Source organism: Mobula hypostoma, chromosome 17 (assembly GCF_963921235.1).
Source record: "Mobula hypostoma chromosome 17, sMobHyp1.1, whole genome shotgun sequence".
Classification (NCBI taxonomy): domain Eukaryota; kingdom Metazoa; phylum Chordata; class Chondrichthyes; order Myliobatiformes; family Myliobatidae; genus Mobula; species Mobula hypostoma.
The window spans coordinates 49389239-49408254 of record NC_086113.1 but is presented as its reverse complement, the minus strand read 5'-3'; the positions used below and the strand labels follow the sequence as shown (position 1 = coordinate 49408254).

At 42.0% G+C, this 19016-nt stretch overlaps 1 long non-coding RNA gene across 2 annotated transcripts in view; it reads left to right on the top strand.

The window, feature by feature from the left end:
- LOC134358013 (uncharacterized) overlaps positions 1–7820 on the top strand; it is a 31552-nt gene extending 23732 nt beyond the window's left edge. For both annotated transcript variants that reach the window (XR_010020773.1, XR_010020774.1), the window contains exon 3: positions 4863–7820. This is a non-coding gene — a long non-coding RNA (uncharacterized LOC134358013). The remainder of the gene's footprint in view (positions 1–4862) is intronic.
- Positions 7821–19016: the final 11196 nt, after the last annotated feature.

Genomic DNA, 19016 nt, shown 5'->3' with positions numbered 1-19016 from the left:
TGTGCAGGAGGTTTAAATTCCTCCATGTGATTCTAGGTGCACAATATCCTCCACCATTCATAAAATGAGACGATGAGGCTTAGATTGCTGAAGTCATGGTTTTCTTCAATTATGGTGGTATCAAGACCAAAACAGTAGCAGTTTAATGAAACGCTGCAAAGTTAATTGCAAGCAATTTACCAAGGTCTGGAAAATGTAAGTAGCAATTTGCTGGAGGAAATTAGTGGAATGAGAAGCATCTGTGAGGGCAATGGAATGTCAAAATCAAAGTAAATTTATTATTGAAGTATATATATTTTAAAATATGGCACCTTGAGATTCATGTTCTTGCAGGCATTTAGAGGAAAGTAAAGAAATACAATAGAATCTGTGAAAAACTAAACATAAGCAAAGACTGACAAAGAATCAATGTTTAATGGAAGACAAATTATGTAAATAATACAAATAAATATTACTGAGAATATCAGTTGTAGAGGCCTTGAATGTGGGTGTGGGTTATAGAAGCAGTTCAGAATTACGGTGAGTGAGTTATCCTTGTTAGTTCAGGAACCTGATAGGTATATGGTATTGACTGTTCCTGAACCTAGTGGTGTGGAACCTAAAGGCTCTTGTACCCCTACATAATGGTAGTAGCGAGAAAGAGCCTGGCCTGGACGGTGGGGATCCTTTGTGAGGGCTGCTCCATGTAAATGTGATCAATGGTGGAGAGAGCTTTGCCTGTGATAGACTGGGTTGTATCCACCACTTTCTGTAGTTTTCTCTGTTCTTGGGCATTGGTGTTTCCATATCAGGCCGCGATGCATCCAGATTTATAGTGGTCTGTCAACGTTTTTGGTGACATGCTGAATTTATGCAAACTTCTCGGAAAACAGAGACACTGTCATGTCTGTCTTCTTTTGAGGGCCCTTAGGTGCTGATGCCAGGGCACGTCCACTGATATGATAACAGGAAGAAATTTAAAGTTACTGATCCTCTCCACTTCTGATCCCTCAACTAGGACTGGCTCGTTGATGGCTGGCTTCTTTCTGCTGTAGTCAATAATTGGCTCTTTGGTTTTGCTGGCATCGAGTGAGAGGTTGTCATTGTGGTACCATTCAACCAGAGTTTCAAACTCCTTCCTTAATATCTATCTGTCACCACCTTTGATTTGGCCAACAATGGTGTTGTCAGCAAATTTAAATATAGCATTAGAGCTATAATTAGTGACTCAATCATAGGCAATATGTAAATAGAGCAGGAGTCTCAGCGAGCAGCCTTGTGGTGCACCTGTGCTGATGGGGATTGTGGAGGAAATGTTGTTGCTAGTCTGTACTGAAGTCTGAAAGTGAGGAAATCTAGGGCCTAGCTGCACAGGGAAGTATCGACGGCAAAGTCTTGGAACTTAGTGATGAGCTTTGAGGGGATGATAGAGTTGAATGCCGAGCTGTAGTCAGTGAAGAGCATCCTGATGAATGCATCTTCATTGTTGTGGTGTTCCAGAGCTGAGTGAAAGGCCAACGAAACTGTTGACCTGTTGTGACCGTAGGTCTCTCCTCAGACTGGAGCTGAGATGCTTCATGATCACCCTCTCAAAGCACATCATCACAATAAGTGCTATGGGACAATAGTCATTAAGGCAAATTACCACATTATTCTTGGGCAGTGGTTTGGTTGAAGCCTGCTTGAAGTAGGTGGGTGCCTCAGACTGGCAAAGCACAAGGTTGAAGATGTCCTTAAGCACTCCAGCCAGTTGATCAGCACAGGTCTTCCGTACTTGGCCAAATGCTTTCCGTGAGCTCACCCTCCTGAAGGATGGTCTTACATTGACCTCAGTGACTGAGCACATGGGATCATTGGGGGCTGTGGGGATCACAAGGGTGCCTCCGTGTTCTGACGTTCAAAATGAGCAACACTTCGACATAAAAGGCATTAAGCTCATCTGGAAGCGACACCCAGTTGTCACTTCTGTTGCTTGGTTTTGGTTTGTAGGAAGAGATGGCATTCTAGCCCTTTGAGTATGCTTATGTGATTGAAGTTTAGTTCAGAATTGTCATTTTGCATGTGAGATAGCTTTTTCTGGATTGCCAACAGTATATGCCACAGTGGGTTCATCTTGGGCTTCTGGTTGGGGAAGACTCTGAATGATGTTGTCGGGACACACTCACCCACGAATGCCTTTCTAAAGTTAATGATAACGGTGGTGTATTCATTCAGATCCTCTGATGAGTCCTTGAAGGTGTCTAATGATACAGGATTCCGACCCAAAATATTTCCTCCAGCAGGTTGTTTGTTGCTCCAGTTTCCAGCACCTGAAGTCTCTTGTGCCTCTGGAAATGTACGATTTGGACAATATAGAGCAAATGATGTGAATTCCTAGAAGTCTTCACCTGGCTTGTTCAACTCCTTAAGTGTTGTAGAAGTTTTCTTCCTTGTGTTTTCTTGCACTGAGAAAGCTGAGGCTGTTTAGCCAGCATGGCTGAGCAAACATCTTCAAACTTCTCTCTTTGTTGTTAGATATCTGTGTATTGATGCTTCTAACATCATATTGTGAGTTGAATTAAATATACACATGGACTAAGATGTTAACTGTCCTGTGCTATCGCCAGTGGGATCATCAGTTGATCTGCCACCTGTCTTCAGGAGTTTCGGCCCGCTTATGATCAAGACTCCCTTGAGGTGGTGGGCCAGCAGTGCTAAAGCACCACCTCCCACTGGTGAGCTTAAAAACTTGGCATCTGCCTCTATCAGAGTTGTTGAGTCCTGGCTTGTCGCCCTCACTTGCTACCTTCCACCTCTGTCTCAACAATCTAAGCTCTCTCCTCAACCTACTAATCTCCTTCTGGCGCCTGCTTGGTTGCTGTGTAGGCTTTGCTTTCTTCAACTCAACCAAACCAAACCTGTACTTTCCAACATCGTAAATCATATCGCCCATCACTTCCGACTTTCTCTTTGATGTTCCCCTGATAGTGTTCTCCAACATCATACTGATATCCTCATCAAATACACGCCAAGCCTTCTCATCTGCCATTGCTGGCCACTTGACCTTCCTCTTCTTCTCTACCTCCTCACCACTGCCATCACGTGAAGGATCTACCTGGGTACTGTGGGCTGAAACCTGACTTGGGTTATCTCTCGTCTGACCTGGAGTATGATGACTCTCTCCAGAGCGAATCGCTGTGGCTTGTGAATCAGTGGTTGAAAAGACCACATCATCTGTCTGTGGTGAAGTAATCTCATCTTCATCCACTGGGATGGAATAGCACTTCAACTTTGCTTGGTGGACTCGTAAACCTTTAATGCTGGAAAACGCTCTCCCACACCAACACACTGGACACTCAGAGCCTCTTATCCTAGCTCTGGGTCGTAGTCGTTCCCTGTAATTAACTGTATCCGTCCGATTGGGTTCATCATTCTGCCTCCCTCTCGGAGGACCCCGAGGATATGTATCTCCATGTAAACTAGAACCTTCAAGAGGTGGGTGCTCTTATGAGCTGGTGCCCGGACTGCCAATCCTGATGCCCCAGGTGCCAGTCTTTCCTGGCTGTCCGCTGTCTCTCCACGCTGTCACCGGACTATTCCCGGTTGCCAACCGGACTATTCCCAGTTGCCAACCGGACTATTCCTGGTAGTCACTGGTGTCCAGAACAAAAGAGTTGAATCTAAATGCAAAATAATGATGATGGCAATCTGAAATAAGTGCATAAAATCCAGGAGCTAATTTGTAGGTCAAGAAGTTTCTGTGGAGAAGCAGTTCTGATGAAATGTTACTGACTTAAGATATTAACCGAACTTCTCTCTCCATTGATGTTTGAGTATTTCCAGCATTTTCTGTTTTATTTTCTAGTAATGGTGCTTTGTTCTCGTAATAATTTAACTGTGAAATTAAAGTATCTTCCATTGTGTCAAAATAATTAATTATCTCCTTTAAGAAACAATAATGTCAGGTAATACACTAATCTGAATTCTCATTTAATAACTTGTTTTTCAATGTTAAAACTCAGTTTTAATTCATGATACATAGAATTAGTAATTTAAAATATAATTGAACAATTGCACAATGCAAGTGTGAAAACAGAGAATTATTGTACATTGACCAGGTGATGACAATCTAACTGCCCTGTTTGTTCTCCTTTGCTAAGAAGGTGAAGTTAGAAGAGGGAATCAAGATATTGTTTTAGTCTGCCCGATACTGAGACATATGAATGTTGTAGATCATTTATGTATATAAATTTAAAAAATACTAATTGAATAGACCATACACACAACCACGCCACATACTGGGAATCAGAAGTTGAATGGGAAATGCTGGAAATACCAAACAGGTCAACAGCATTTGTGGAGTGAGAAACAGAGCCAACTGTTCAGTATGATGACCTTTCATCGGCGTTAGTATCTGGAGTTTAGCAGACATTTACAAGGATTGTAAACACTCAACACACTAAAATGCAATGTTTACTTTTGATTAAAAAGCACCAGTAACAAGCATCACCTCCATAATTAACAGATACATAATGGATTGTTCCAAATTTAGCCATTGGATTAAACATTGACTTGCTGGTTTAATGAATACTTGTAAAACTATAACTGCTGTGTGAAGTTGCATAGAACATAGAACATAGAATAGTACAGCACAGTACAGACAGGCCCTCTGGCCCACAATGTTGTGCTGACCCTCAAACCCTGCCTCCCATATAAGCCCCCACCTTAAATTCCTCCATATACCCGTCTAGTAGTCCAGTAGCAGTTCAGATACACCAATAGAAATGGTGACAATCTACTACAGAAAATGTAAGAATGATTGAGTTGTTTTACTATTTGCCTTGTTATATAATATATGAAGCAAACCATTTTAGTTGTGTGACTTTGCATGCTTGTTGATGCAGATTGATATCGAATGACATCAGCATTAAGAGATAGATGATTGGGTGCTTCCAGCCAATTGCAATGGTACTCCGAAACTAAACTTCCCATCTCTGACTGATACGCTGGAGTAGAACAACTCGTGATGGACCTCATCTTGGAAATGCACCCAAACCTGACAGGTTTTGGAATAACATACCGGGATTTAAAAGTAAACATGTTGGGAATTAAGTAACATGTTGGAGTAATGCATTATCACACAGTGGCTCAAAATGGATTAGTGTACTGGAGCGTTGGAATAATGTACTTCATGTAACACATTGGAATAATGTGCTGGCGCATGTTGTGTTTTGGGAAGCTGTAACAGGATGCAACACCTAATATTGGAGAGCTACTCAAATACATAATCTGGAATAATGGATTGGAACATAGCATTATGCACTGGAATGTGGCCCTGTAGCCTTATACCTGATGTCATAATTACATGTGGAATACAATATCGGAAACCGGAATACTCTGTTGGAGTATGCCATGTTTTGGAGTAACATATGGGAAAATAACACCTTACTTGGAAAATCAACTGGAACAGCTCCTACTGGAGTAATATCCTGGAATACAATGCCTGGCAATGGATCACTGCACTGGAATATAATACTTGATGTAGGAATAATGTTCTGGAACAAAATACATTGTGTGGGAATAATTCATTGGAATACAATGGCTTTCTGTGGAGTAATTATAATACCTTCTGTTGGAATACCTTATTGGAATACAATATCATGTGCTGAAATAATGTACTGGATTACCTCTTTTTGGAATAATGTACAGGATTACATCACCTTGCATTTGAATAATGCACTGGAATACAGTATATTACGTTGGAATATTGGGACATATTCTATTGGAATGATGTACAGAATTGCAAACCTTACAGATGCAGAATGGACTGGAACACAGTGCCTTCAGTTGGAATGATGCACTGGAGTGCAACCTTGGTGATGGATAGTTTGCTGGAATTGAATGAATTATGTCAAAGCAGCATACTTGAAGACGACGTAGAAAATGTGGGAAGTACTCAAGATGAGACAGCATCGAACAAGTTGCAGAGATGGGTGAGAGAATGAAAAGGAAAGTCTGTTATCACATGGAAACCAGGAGCCCAGAGACACACATTGTGCTGGTTGAGAGAGACGGTAAAGGCTTGTTAATCGCAGATGCCTCATCTGTATGAGATGCAAATAGAACATAATGAGTGCAAATTAATGTTGGATCTCAAGATGCATAACACTGCACTTGAATTAAAATAACTTATTAAAAAAGTGTTGGATTACCAGCAGGTAAGTTAACATCTGTGGGGAAAGGTAGAATGAATTATTTTGTGTTGTGTTAACCTTATATCAGAGCCAGGTAGTTCTAGTACAGGCTAGAAAAACTGGTTGTGCAAAATTGGTAAATTCAATAGTGAATTCTGAGACCCGTAAATTTCCTAGACTCTTGAACCTATATTGAGCTTTGTTGAACCATGTAAGAAAGCGAAGCTCAGAGTGAGGAGGGGGTGAAGAACTAAACTTACAGAGAGTTGAAGTTTAGCATTACCCTTCTAGACTAAGCAATGTTGTTCAGCAAAGCAGTTCTACCCCACGCAGAACAGAGCATACTGAGAGTGCTGAATGCAGCATTCAGAACTGCTTTAAGTACAAGTGCATCTGCATTTGAACTGGAAGGAGTATTTCAATCCTTCACAGTGAGAACAGGAGTGTTAAAAGGCCAGGTATTGCACCTCCTACAGTTGAATGGAAAAGTGTTATGAGAAGTGGAGGTCGAAAGGTGAATCAGGAAGTTAGAGAAGGAATGAACCATCTGTTATTTCCAGTTACCTTTCACTTTAACTCTCCATCCCCTCCCTATTCTGACTGCTCGGTCTTTTGCCAGGTGCATTACTTCAACAGAGCCCAAGATAAGATCAAGTTACAGAATCTTGTTTTCTGACCAGGAATACTGTAGTCATCAGGAGCAGCGGTTTCTGATAACCAGCCTTTCCAATATGTGTAAGAATGGGAAGATTCTTTTAAGAGGCCCCCACCCTACAGCTTTGTATTATCTATCTCCACAGTTACTCGTTGAACTAATAAGTGTTTTGTTTTAGATCCTTTGCAATTGCAGTGTTTTGTATTTCTTGGTTCCATCATTTCCTATTTTTCATTTATCTGCTTACTTTTTTGCACCTCCTATGGATGGAATTGTGATTAACAGGCCTTCGATGACATTTGTGTCTCACACAACAGAAAGCTATGTTCTCTCCACCCATCTTCCTCTCCTCATACCTGATTTCTAACTTCTAGTTCTGATAAAGGTTTATTGACTTGAAAAGTTATTTTTGTTTTTGCAGGCACAGCTGCTGCCTAACCTGTTAAACATCTCTCGAATTTTCTGACTTACTTTATGCCTTTTCCTCTTAATTTAAATTTGTAATAATGTATTTTAACATGTCTTGCAATAATAGGCTTGAACATGACACTTCACCTTTTATTTATATACCAGAAAGCAATATTCTTGTCAGGTATACTCTTAAATTGATGTCATTCTTGGATTAATAATCTAGAATACAGCTCTGGTGTATATATACTAGAACAAGATACCACACTCTGTGGATTGATGGTCCCAATTAAATTTGATTGTAATATCCTTAAGATGCCAGGCAGTTAAACTAATTTAATATCCATACTTCCTTTGCAGGGTTTCCCACTCTGGGGTCGACAGACCCTACAGTTAATGATAGTCCTCCATGGAATAAAGAAGGTTGGGAACCCTGTTCTTTATATCATCTGTTTAATAGATTTGCATTTGTGAAGCATTTATTCTCATTTCTCATCAATGTATAATGTACAAGCACTGAAAGTAAAGCAATGATTTTACTATGAGCTAGGAATAATTCAGAATTTTGTAAACTCTAAATTTTCATGGATTAAAGAGATTTTTCATACAGCATTGAAATGAACCTACTGTCATGCTTTTGTTCTTCATGGGCAATTTCTAGATTCCTTGTATTCATATACCTTTTGACTCTTCTCTCTTTTAGCGTGGATTCATGAGGGGGAAGCAATATAATTGCCTCAGTCATTCTATGTGTTACATAGTTCCATGTACTCAACACTCTTACCTTGAAGAAATTTATTCCGAGCTCCTTATTGGATGTATAATTGCTTTTTGAGCACAGTGATTAGTTCTGATCTGACAGAGAAGTGAAACATTTGTTTTAACTCCACCACATAGGTCTTCAAAGGCACTTAACAAGCAGCCTCTCTTGTAGCGAAGAAGATCCACTTTTTCACTCTTTTCTGACATTCCTTTTAATAATAACTTCCCCCACTGTTTATTATTTTCCTAAACTGAGGACTCAAAACAGGGTACTAAATGAAGTCTAACAAGTGATCCAAAGTTTAATATAAAAATAGGCATGAAGGAATATTGTATATTAGGAGACCAATGCAAAGCTGGGAAGATTTAAGGAAATAATTTGAAATATTAGGACTGAGCAACCAAGGAGTTAAGAAATGGTCACACACAATAAATCAGAATTAGAAGAAAAGGCAATTCTTGTATATGACTGGAGGATATTACAGAGTTGGGTGTGAAGGCGGGGAAAATCAGGCTAGAGTAAATTGAACATAGGCCAACATTCATAGTTTAACCTGAGCTGGTATTGTGAGAAATAGTTTCGGTCAGAATGTTGAACCTTGTTTGCACTTTTCAGCTGCCTAGCTTCTGTCTCAACTTGTTATCTTGTGTTCATTTGAGTTCATTACACAGTATCATCCTTCATATAAACTTTGGTTTATCTACTGTGTGGACAGCTTGATTTAAAAATATGTTGTCAATGTACAATGTCAATATTTTTCCAGCTCCGTGGATGGCGTACTTTTGTAATTCTTTGGGCTGGCAGGATTTTTCATTAACTTCTGTATGTATTGAACTTGAATTTTCACTTTACTTTGAAAATCCCGGGCAGATAGCGACCGATTCCTGTCCATTTCTTTTGGTCCATAAGACCATAAGATACAGGAGCAGAAGTAGTCCATCCAATCATGGCTGATCCAATTCTTCCAGTCATCCCAACTTCCCTGCCTTCTCCCCATACCCTTTGATGCCCTAGCTAATCAAGAAATTGTCTATCTCTGCCTTAAATGCACCCAATGACTTGGCCTCCACAGCCACTCATGGCAACAAGTTCCATAGATTTACTACCCTCTGACTAAAGTAATTTCTCCACACCTCTGTTTTAAATGGACGTCCTTCAATCCTGAAGTTGTACCCTCCTGTCCTAGACTCCCATACAATGGGAAAAAACTTTGCCATATCTAATCTGTTCAGGCCTTTTAACATTTGGAATGTTTCTATGAGATCCTCCCTCAATCTCCTGAACTCCAGCGAATACAGCCCAAGGGCTGCCAGATGTTCCTGATATGGTAACCCTTTCATTCCTGGAATCATTCTCGTGAATCTTCTCTGAACCCTGTCCAATGTCAGTATATCCTTTCTAAAATAAGAAGCCCAAAACTGGACACAATACTCCAAGTGTGGTCTCATGAGTGCCTTATAGAGCCTCAACATCACATCCCTGCGCTTATATTCTATAACTCTAGAAATGAATGTCAACATTGCATTCGCCTTCTTCACAACTGACTCAACCTGGAGGTTAACCTTTAAGGTATCTTGCACAAGGAATCCCAAGTCCCTTTGCATCTCTGCATTTTGAATTCTCTCTCCATCTCAATAATAGTCTGCCTGTTCATTTCTTCCACCAAAGTGCATAACCATACACTTTCCAACACTGTATTTCATTTACCACTTCTTTGCCCATTCTCTAAACTATCTAAGTCTCTCTGCAGGCTCTCTGTTTCCTCAACACTACCTGCCCCTCCACCTGTTGTTGTATCATCGGCAAACTCAGCCTCAAATCCATTAATACCGTAGTATAAATCATTGACATACATCATAAAAAGCAGCACCCCTAACACCGACCCCTGTGGAACTTCCACTGGTAACTGGCAGCCAGCCAGAATAGGATCCCTTTATTCCCACTCTCTGTTTTCTGCTGATCATCCAATGCTCTACCTATGCTAGTAACTTCCCTGTAATTCCATGGGTCTTATCTTGCTAAACAGCCTCCTTGTCAGCACCTTGTCAAAGACCTTCTGAAAATCCAAGTACAGGTTTCCTCCGCCATCCGAAGGTAGAGCGTTCCTATGAAATGGTTCGTAAGCCAAAATGTCGTAAAGTCAAGAGGCAATTACCATTTATTTATATGGGAAAATTTTGTGAACGTTCGCAGACCCAAAAATAACCTACCAAATCATGCCAAATAACACATAAAACCTAAAATAATAGTGACATATAGTAAAAGCAGGAATAATGTGATAAATACACAGCCTATATAAAGTAGAAATACTTTTCCACAATCATTACTGCACTGTTCTCCGTAGCGAAAATCTCACGCAAGCGCCGTCGGCAGAAAATCTCACGCAAGCGCTGTTGGCAAAAACACGGTGCAAGCGGCCTCCAGTAACCTTTAAGCTATGAAGCTGCCAAATCATACCAAATAACACGTAAAAACACACAGCCGATATAAAGTAGAAATAATGTATGTACAGCATAGTATCACTTACCGGAATTCGGAAGACAGTGTCAAGCAAACTGATGATGGTGTGTTAGACTGAGTCGTCGCAGGTTGGGGTGGTGCAGTGGCCCCCACCCTCCGGGCCACCAACCGATACCAATCCGCGAAGCATGCAGGGGTGCAGCGGTAGCTGGGAGGCACACAGCACATCTTTAAGAAAAAAGCTGAAATAAACATGCTAATTAATTAGGTGCCGCCCGGCATGTAGTTGTCAGCCCAGATCAATGCCGATTTCCGATTGCGTCGTCTCTGATCTGGGCCGATAATTACGTGTCGGGCGGCACCTAATAATTAGCATGTTTATTTTGGCTTTTTTCTTAAAGATGTGCTGGGTGCGTCCCGGCTACCGCTGCATTCTCCGCGAATCAGTATCTGTCTGTGGCCTGGGGGTTGGTGTCGTGGGTCACTGGGGTGTCATCTCGTCGTCTGTTTCCATTAGGGCAGGCAGGTCATCTTCTATCTCTGCCCGCCTCGATGTCGAAGGTTGAGGTTCGTCATATGCTGTGGCTGATGTGGAAGGCTTGCTTGACTGCTGAGTCTCGTGCAATTTTCTATCACACAGTTCTTTGTAAGGACTCAAACCATCCTGCAAATATCCCCTAAACTGACATACCCTTTCAAAATTAAAGTCGTACTTTATCATTACTCATTCGGTTTTGATTGTTATCCTTTTTTCTTCCAATTGCATCAGCTCTTCATCTATCAGATCTTGGTCATGGGATGCCAAAACCTCTTCAACATCATCTTCGTCAGCTTCCACAAGCCAAACTCACTTTGTCCTTACTTCGTTCACCATGATCGAAACGCTTAATTATGTCTAGTTTTACGCTAAGTGTAACACCCTTATGAGCTCTTTTAGGCTTTTCCGATACCATAGAACTCACCTTGCAAATGACTGCTCACAGGAATGTGTTTAAGCAATGCCGACGAGAATGCAGTTCCGAATCTGGGGGAGAGCGGCTGCTCGGGGCGTGCGTGGCTTTTTATCACGCACTGCTTTTTTTTCGTAACAGTGAAAACACCTTCTGAAAGCGAAAACAGGGTACTAATGTAGGTCTTTCGTAACAGCGAGGTTTCGTAAAGCGAACGTTCGAAAAGCGGGGGAAACCTGTACACCACATCCACTGCATCTCCTTTGTCAACCCTGCTTGTAATTTTCTCAAAAAATTGCAGTAGGTTAGTCAGGCAGGATTTTTCTTTCAGGAAAACATGCTGGCTTTGGCCTATCTTGTCGTTGCCTCCAGGTACTCTGTAATCTCATCCCTATCGATTCCAACAACTTTCCAACCACTGACGTCAGGCTAACAGGTCTATAGTTTCCTTTCTGCTGTCTCCCACCCTTCTTAAATAACGGAGAAACATTTGCAATTTTTCAGTCATCCGATTCAATGCCAGAATCTATCGATTCTTGAAAGATCATTGTTAATGCCTCCGCAATCTCTCCAGCTACTTCCTTTAGAACCCAAGGGTGCATTCCATCAGGTCCAGGAGATTTATCCACCCTCAGACCATTTAGCCTCCTGAGCACCTTCTCAGTCGTAATTTTCACTGCACATACTTCACTTTCCTCACACTCTTGAATGTCTGGTATACTGCAGATGTCTTCTACTGTGAAGACTGAAGCAAAATACGCATTCAGTTCCTCCGCCATTTCTGCTTCTCTCATTACAATATCTCCAGTGTCATTTTGTATTGGTCCTATACCTACCCTCAACTCTCTTTTACCCTTTATATACTTAAAAAAGGTTTTAGTATCTTCTTTGATATTAGTCGCCAGCTTCCTCTCATAATCCATCTTTTCCTTCCTAATGACCTTCTTAGTTTCCTTTTGCAAGTTTTTAAAAGCTTCCCAATCCTTGCCACTAGCTTTGGCTTCATTGTATGCCCTCTCTTTTTTGGTGGGAGAATTGGCACTGATCATGCATTTTTGAATTATTTCTGAATACTTAATGTGTGGGTTTCCTTTGAAGGAACATTTCATGAATGCAAGGCAGCTTTATAAAATTGGAGTTGGTTTTACACAAGTCATTGGCCTGCATATTTACCTGGCAACAAATAACAAAACTATAAGTAGATTTTGAACCTTTGCTTAAACAGTCCACTTGATCTCCTGGGCTGTTTGTAGTGTCAGCAACACAACCACAACTTGCACTTAAGTTAGTGAAATATCTTAGGGCTCTTAATCTGAAATTGGACACTAATGTACAGGAAGAAAATAAGGCAGGGAGCCAAAGACATGGACCATGAAAGTAGATTAAAGTTCTTAGCAAAAACAGTGTAAGAGCAAGGCTACTGAAGAGTATTGGAAAGCAATCAAAATTATGGATGCAGAAGCGGTTTGAATGTGTGTAGTGCAGGGATCCACAGGCTTGCTGTGAAAGATTACAGAGATAGAGGGGTCAGCCCAGGATGGACTTAAACACAACAATATTTTAACAAGACACCATATAGCAAGGTATATCTATTACATTCCCAGTGAGCTTATCTCATACGGGGCATTGGTTAGCTTCTCTGTTTTCATTGGATGGATGAGAAATGATCCATCATATTTCCTTCTCCTGCTTGTTGTAGGGAGAGGCTTGGTGAGAATGGTCTGTATTGGGTTACCGGACTTAGATGGGATTGGGCTAGGCTTTTAGTCCTGGGTGATTGAATACTCCAATGACTGTCTCTGAATGTTAAGTCTGTAAAGTCAACAAGAGATAAGATGTTCTAATTTGTTTTATTTTAATCAGTGCCTGCAGAGTTTTCTTTGGGATAGACTCATCTTTAAGCAGCATTGGTGTGGCCTGGAATGTTACTTGGGTCCAAATTGGTCTTTGTCCATGACTGGGCAGGATGTATCCTATACTATCAGTGATGACAGTGGATGGGCTGAATGGAGATCGCATAACAATAGCCTTGCAGCTTCATGCTTGTTTCATGCACAGATGTTATTGTCAATACTGTAGCATGAACTAGATCTAAACCAACATTCTGCAGTCTACCTGAAGCAATATGGAGGCACTACAAATAAAGGTAGTGAGGCCAGTTGTTTTATGTACACTGTGTGCCAGACAGAGTTGAATGCATCATTTGATACTAACTTTGATAATGCTTAACTGCACCATTACTTTAAAAATTTCTCCTCGAGATACAGTCACCAAGAAAAGATTTCACTGACTAACCATTTATAATCTTACTGGTCCCTTCATCTTTAACCTGTTGCAGTTTTTCCTCCCTGCTCAGTGTCTTGATGAAAGCATATTTTGTGTCCTATTTAGCGCATATCATAGCAGCGACAGACTTATTTTGCCCGTCAATACATCCGCGATGTTCTTTGGCTCCCTGCTACTGTCAGTCTTTGACTGTGAAGCAGTTAAGAAGTGAGCTAATGCCTTTTGACTGTCCTGTAGATATCATGCAGAGCGCATGATCACTTGACCGCACGGTCAGCCTTTCATTAGGAAGCTTGCATTGATTCAGGCATGGAACTATTTTGCTTTAAGGACAGGCATCCACCCGAATTATGTGAGACAGATGGATTATGTGGCCGCATAGAAACTGCAACCCAACCAGCAAAAAAATTCCTTCAGCTCTTGCCATACCACTCCCTGTCAACTCCCGAAACTTGAAACAACAGAAGTCAACAAAATATTGTGGGAAAAGTAGATTTGTGTTGCAGCAGCCAGAGGAAAAGAACCAGCAACTAACCTCTGGCAAGTTCATTGCTTTAAATAACATTGGAGGCAGGAACAGGGTCAGAGGGAGTATTCCTGCTCTCTTTGAACACTTATCCATCTGTGCAAACTAAAAGGGAAACACTGTCTCCTTTTCCAGCATTTCAGTCATAGTGTTTGGTATGGAAACAAGCCTTTCAACTCTACACAGAACATCATGCACTCATTTTCACTAATGTGCTCTTTTTATTCTTCCCACCTTCTCATTAACTCCCTCCAGGTTTGCTACTTATCTACACTTGGGCGATTTCCAGTGGATGAGTAAGATCTTTGGGACATGAGAGAAAACAGGAACATCTGAGGAAACCCAGTGGAAGAACACGCAATCGCCTTTCTGTTTTTGTTTCAGATTTCCAGCATCTGCAGAATTCCATTTGGCCTATTCCCCTTCGTAATCTCAAACAAAAGAAAATCTGCAGATGCTGGAAATTCAAGCAACACACAGTGTCCTACAGAAGGGTCTCGGCCTGAATTGTCGACTGTACTCTTTTCCATAGATGCTGCCTGGTCTGCTGAGTTCCTCCAGCATTTTATGTGTGTCCCTTCGCAATCTCTATGTTTATAGTATTTCTAATTGTATGACAGCTGTAAACTAGGGGCCATAATAAAAGTGACAAATGAACCTGACGATTAGGAGAAATCATTTTGCCTTGAGTATGATGTACAGCCACTGCTGCACAGAGTATTGAAGTGATTAACAGTTAAAGAGAAGTTAGCCAAGAATGCAAGGGAGAAGGGGTTACATATGTGGTGCACATGGCTCGATCTAACACAAAGATCATTCAGTTTATTCACTGGAATCCATATCTATTAAAATCATAAACAATAGTAAACATTAAATATTAAATAATAAACATTAAGCCATGTGTGGCTTTGCTGTTAAGCCCTGTGGAACCATTTCTACTGACAGAAGAAGGGGCAAAGGCAGGTTACTGGTGCCTTTAAACCAGTCATTTCAGGGCAATAGGGCTCATCGGCCATGGTGAGGAGGTGATCTAGGAGAAGGAAATCTCTGATCGCAAATCTCCATTGCCTTACGGCTATTCCCACTCATGGGGATGACTTTGGGAATAAACCCCAAGGGAAAAATCTGGAGCTGAAGTCCCTAAGACAATCGTACGTTGAGTTCAATGCTGACTGGCAACAGCTGCAATGCTGCTGGTGCCAAACTGTATCGGTCTCCGCCGTTCCTTTGGGTTCGTCAGATGCGTGGAGAGGGGGAGCTTGCTACACGGGCACCACATTGCTCTCCACATTAGACTGCCCTGGCTTGCATATCTAGGCAGCTAGGATGACCTTGATCAACAGAGGTCTCTGAAATTTATTACAGGTGACCCCTGTGCTACGACGGTTCAGTTAATGGAAATGTGTCCATATGGAAATCACAAATTGCCACCACAATTCTGAAATATGGAATAAAAATCCACTCTCATGTCATTTTCTTGTCAGCTTACTATTCTTGGCATTATGTGGCTTCCTATTATGGAAAATCACAATGTAGACAATTTTCTGGAAAATTTAGCGCTTTGTTACACATCTGACAAGTTCCCTTATTTGTATGGCATTCAACAAGTTCAGTTTTTGTAGGTTACATCAGAAGATTAAGCTGCATGGGATCTATCGTGACTTGGTAGTCTGGATCAGGAAATGGCTTGCCCATAGAAGGCAGAGGTGGAAGATCGTTATTCTGGCTGAGAGCCCATAAATAACAGTGTCTCTCAGGGATCAGAGCTGAGACCTCTGTTGTTTGTGATGACATGAATGAAAATATAAATATTTACATTAATAAATTTGCAGATGACATAAAGGTTGGTGCAGTTGTAGACAGAGAAGAGGACTGTCAAAAGATACAGCAGGATATCGATCAGTTACAGACATGGGTGAAGAAATAGCAGATGGTGTTTAATCTGGGCAAGTGTGAGGGGTTGCAGTTTGGGAGATCAAACGTAGGGGAAGGTAAACGGTTAATGGCAGGACCCTTAACAGCACAGATGTACAGAAGGACCTTTGGGTCGAAGTCCATAACTCGCTAAGTAGCCGCACAAGTAGGTAAGGTGGTAAAGAAGGCATGTGGCATGCTTGCCTTTATTTGTTGGACCAGTAAGAGTGTAAGGAGGTCATGTTTCAGCTATGTAAAACTTCTTATAGGTCACACTTAAAGTATTGAGTGCAAACCCCTCCCCCCCATTACAGAAAGGATGTGGAGGTTTCAGAGTGGGTGCCAGCGAAATTTACCAATTCACTTAGAGGATATGAGCTAAGGAGGGCTTGAACAAACTTGAGTTGTTCTCTCTGGAGTGTTGGAAGCTTGGAGGAGTCTTGCTGGGAGGTTAAGAAGTTACAAGAGGCATTGATAAGGCAAAATAATCTGCAGATGCTACACCTGTCCCTACATCTCCTCTCTTGCCACCATTCAGGGCCCCAAACAGTCCTTCCAGGTGAGGCAACACTTCACTTGTGAGTCTGTTGGGGTCATCTATTGCATCTGGTGCTCTTGGTGTGGCCTCCTCCACATCGGTGAAACCGACGCAGATTGGGGGACCACTTCATCGAGCACCTCCGCTCCGTCCGCCACAACAGACAGGATCTCCCAGTAGCCACCCATTTCAACTCTGCTTCCCACTCCCATTCAGTTATGTCCATACATGGCCTCCTCTACTGCCATGATGAGGCTAAACTCAGGTTGGAGGAGCAACACCTCATATACCGTCTAGGTAGTCTCCAGCCCCTTGGTATGAACATAGAATTCTCCAAATTCCAGTAATTCCCTCCCCCTCCCTTCCTCTATCCCTATGTCACTCTGCCCCCTCCCCCAGCTGCCTATCACCTCCCTCATGGTTCTGCCTCTTTCTACTACTCATTGTGTTTTCCCCTATTCTTTCTTCACTTTTCCTGCTTATCCCCTCCCTGCTTCCCCTCCCCCACCCCTTTATCTTTCCCCTTACTGGTTTTTCACCTGGCACCTACCAGCCTTCTCCTTCCCACCCTCCCCCCACCTTCTTTATAGGGCCTCTGCTCCTTCCCTCTTCAGTCTTGACGAAGGGTTCCGGCCCAAAACATCGACTCATTGTTCCCACGGATGCTGCCTGACCTGCTGAGCTCCTCCAGCGTGTTGTGAGTGTTGCATTGATAAGGCAGATGGTAGGAATCTTTATCCCAGAGTAGAAGTATCAAGTATTAGTGGACATGCATTTAAAACAAGAGGGGGAACGTTTAAGGGATTTGTTTGGGGTAAGTTTTTTTTATACTGGGAGTGATAGGTGTCTGAAATAGGTTCCCAGTGATGGTGGTAGAAGCAGATACTATAGTTGCTTCTATTGAAGCAGTTAGATAGACACATGAATACGCTGAAATTTTTGGAAACCATTAGGATAGATAAATCCACCGGGACAGACAGGATATATGGGAGAAAAGTGAAGAGATTGTTGTGCTTTGGCAATGATCTTTGCATCCTCACTGGCCACAGGATTAGTACAAGAAGATTTAGAGGGCAGCAAATGTTGTTTCTTTGTTCAAAAAAGGTTATAGGGATAATCCTAGAAATTATGAACTAGCGAGTCTTACATCAGTGGTGGGTAAACCATTGGAGAGGATTAATAGAGCATTTGGAAAGGTATAGTCTGATTAGCGATAGTCAGCATGGCTTTGGGAAGGGCAGATGGTGCCTCATGAGCCTGAGTGACTTCTTCAAGGAAGTGACAAAGTACTGTAAGATGATGAAGGTAGACTAGTGGATGTGGTGTATATGGATTTAAGTAAGGCATTCAAACAAGTTTCCCTGTGGTAGGTTCGTTCAGAAAGTGAGGAGGCATGGGATCCAGGACGTGGAGTCTGAATTTGCTTGAGCACAGAAAGCAGAAGGTGGTTGGTGGTAGGTGGAATGTATTCTGCCTAATGGTGTTCTGCAGGGATCTTCCCTGGGATCCCTGCCCTTTGTGATGCTTATAAATGTCTTAGATTAGTACATGGCAGTGTGGGCTAGAATGTTTATAGATGACATGAAGGTTGGCAGTGTTGTGGGTAGTGTGGAAGGTTGTCGTAGGTTACAACAGAACGTTGGTAGGATGCAGAGCTGGGCAGAGAAGTGGCAGATTCAACCTGGAGAAGTGCAAAGTGATACACTTTGGAAGGGTGAACGTGAAGGCAGAGTACGAAGTTAATGGCAGGATTCTTAACAGTGCGAAGGAACAGGGATGTTGGGTCCATGTCCAGAGATGCTGCACAAGTTGATAGGGTGGGTAAGGGAATTAGTTGGGGGACTGAGTTCAAGGGCCACGGGCAATGTTGCAGTTCTATAAAGTTCTGGTTAGACCACACTTGGAGTATTGTGTTCAGTTCTGGTCATTAGAAGGATGTGAAAGCTTGATGGAGGATGCAACAGAGATTCACCAGAATGCTGTCTGGATTAAAGAGCATGTCGTATGAAGAAAGGCTGAGTGATCTAAGGCTTTTCCCTTTGGATTAAAGGAGGATGAGGCTTGATAGGGATGTATACGATGACAAAGATCATAAATGACAATAAACTTGAACTTGAAGATACAGTGCACAGCCAGCGCCTTTTTTTGTTTTTGCAGGGCAGCAATGGCTAATATGAGAGGCCATAATTTAGAGGTGATTTCAGGAAAGTATAGCGTGATGTCAGAGGGAGGTTTCTTACTCAGAGGTTGCTATGTGCAGATGCAGTCCAGGGGTGGTGGCAGAGATAGATGCGTTATGGATATTTACGAGCCTCTCAGACGGGCACATGGATGAAAGAACATTGGAAGGCGATGTGGGAGGGA